Source organism: Poromitra crassiceps, assembly GCF_964638095.1.
Source record: "Poromitra crassiceps genome assembly, chromosome: 4".
NCBI classification, from domain to species: Eukaryota; Metazoa; Chordata; class Actinopteri; order Beryciformes; family Melamphaidae; genus Poromitra; species Poromitra crassiceps.
The window spans coordinates 6948799-6951298 of record NC_139626.1 but is presented as its reverse complement, the minus strand read 5'-3'; the positions used below and the strand labels follow the sequence as shown (position 1 = coordinate 6951298).

General features: G+C 40.3%; 1 protein-coding gene across 1 annotated transcript in view; it reads right to left on the bottom strand.

Moving 5' to 3' along the window:
• The window catches only part of meox1 (mesenchyme homeobox 1), a gene marked incomplete at both ends in the record, with an annotated part of 11758 nt that overhangs the window by 8454 nt on the left and 804 nt on the right, over positions 1–2500 (bottom strand). The gene's annotated exons all lie outside the window — the stretch shown is intronic.

Here is a 2500-nt window from a genome sequence, read left to right as displayed (position 1 = left end):
CCTTACCAGGAGTTACTATAGCCTATTTAACATGTGCTGCTGCTATACTGTAAGACCAATAACTTATTTTACATTAACACTCACATTCATATTATGGATAGCACTTAGTCGACGACCTTTAGCATCAAAGTCATTAAGCAGTCTGGACGGAGGTTTAGGCTTTCGGAAAAATCACAGCAGCACATTACCATATCAGTATAAATACACACTGTACAGCAGCTCGAGCTGTGATGCCTTCAGGGCATTTTTCCAACACACGCTATACCGCCACTAGTCAATGCAGGGCTGAATGACTCTTTCTGAAAGCAAGAAGCCATGTAGTGGTCAGACATGTTGCATGCACTCAGTGGGAGATTGTGTTACGGCTTAACGACAGGAAAATGTCAATGGATAAGAATGTAAAAAGTGGGCGCGCAGACAAGTGATTTTACCAGACGTGGTCTGGCATGTTTTCAGTGTAGTCAGTGAAGGTTACATTAAGGTAAGAGAGAGAGAGAGGGAGAGAGAGAGAGAGAGAGAGGGAGAGAGAGAGAGAGACAGAGAGAGAGAGAGAGAGAGAGAGAGAGAGAGAGAGAGAGAGAGATTCTGTACTCTCCCCCCAATTAACTCTCCCCCCAATTAAGTCCATGGGCCCTGTCTGTTGCAGCTCAAGTAGTATTTGAAGAAATTAATAAAAATCTCTGCGTTCTTTATAAGCAGATATGGTTTGTTGCATAGCCTCGGACAAAACAACAGGAAAAATACCAGAATATTAAGATAATTATTCATACAAATTCTCTGATCTGTGACTGACAAATTACCTGACACTGTCTGAATTGTTAGGATGGAGAAAACTCCACCCATCTGGTAATAAGTGGATTAAAACACACACTAAATAATATCCGAGCCAGGGAAAGGACTTTCGACCCTAAGACCAAAATCGCATTTAAAATACGTATTTAAAATAATTTCTTCAGAGTTCTTTCGAGTTTCAGAGCTTTGCTAGATGTTGCATGAAATTCTCCACTGTAGACTTATTCAAGGGCGTACTTGTTGTAAATCGTCTGAGATAAGTGCGCGCTAAATAAATAGGTGTAAACTTCATCGCACGGTTTAGTCGTCTCTGATATACAAAAACAAAGGAACAGTGATTGGTGTTTTTTGTATTTATCGTGAAAATGCCCTCAGTTTTGAAAAAGACCCACTGGCTTTCCACTGATGAAATCTGAATAAGATGCTTGTTCCAGATGTGTTGGACTTAGTTTTATTTTCATTCGGCGAGGAGTGGAAACTGAGACTATTTCAACGTTACACCTACAGATACGGGATAAAAAAAACAGCATTTTCCCGGGGTCTTTTTTTGCTCTTGCTGTCGTCCACTGAATGAGACTTTTTGTGAATTGGTACGTCATGGCTATCAGTTACCAGAAATGGAGCTTTTGCTTCCTATCAGCCAGTGTGAAATAGGATATGGGGACTAAATTGCTCGGTAATCCAAAAGCATACAGTGCTATTCATTTCCATTTTTACAACGGGTCTAACCTCCTATAAGGATACGTTGATGATCCGTTCACTTAAGGCAAACATCAAATGCTTTGAGCACTAAGCAGAGAGCCGCTTCCAGGAGGCATCTGAGGTAGCCTGTCATTTGAATGATATCACCATATGATTATGGTTCACTGGTGTTCGATGGAGCTGCTGAACAGCTCAAATCACTGTGGGTCTCCTCTGAAATAATAAAGTATATTCAATTGTATTTTTTTTTTACATTGTATTTTTTCCCCCTTTTGTTGACAGTAGTTTAAAGTGAGCCTGAAACAATTATGACTAAAAAAGATGACGCGATAATTTATATTGTTATTCAAACAACTTTTGAGACAGCTTGAATACGGTCTTAAGCACCTGTGATTCCTTAAAACCTTTCACCAACAGAAGATTGCTTCTTCTATTTTTCGCTGGCCCCCGCTGCTATATAAAACAATGGGTCTATTTCAAAGGATACAGGGGCGCAAATGAAAAGTTTCGGATGCCTTATTAATCATCGCAGCCTATTGAAAAGCCTTGAACAATAAGAGGATGCAACCGCCGCGTTAAGTGTGTGTCTCGAACACAAAAGTCTGCTCACCTACTCACCTTTCACATAGCTATCTGGTGAGAGCGCTGCTCTAAAGCACCTTTCACATAGCTATCTGGTGAGAGCGCTGCTCTAAAGACCGACTCGCTGAGGAAACAGAAACAGAGAGTCGGTACCAGTGCCAGCTCTGACACAGGCCCCTGATGAATGGAGGAGAGGAAATACTTAACCTTTGCTCAAGTTTGAATGGCACAGCATATACAATGGTCTAATTTTCTTAGGATATTTATTTATATCCATTTCTGTTATTTGTAGAGTGTCAGAATAAAAAAACAATATGGACTTTATGTATGTTTTTTGTGTGTGGACTGATTGCATTTTTATTTTACCTCAGGTAAATAAGGTTTGTCAGAGCAGGACTTGCACCACTTTCTTGGCATATTCCTC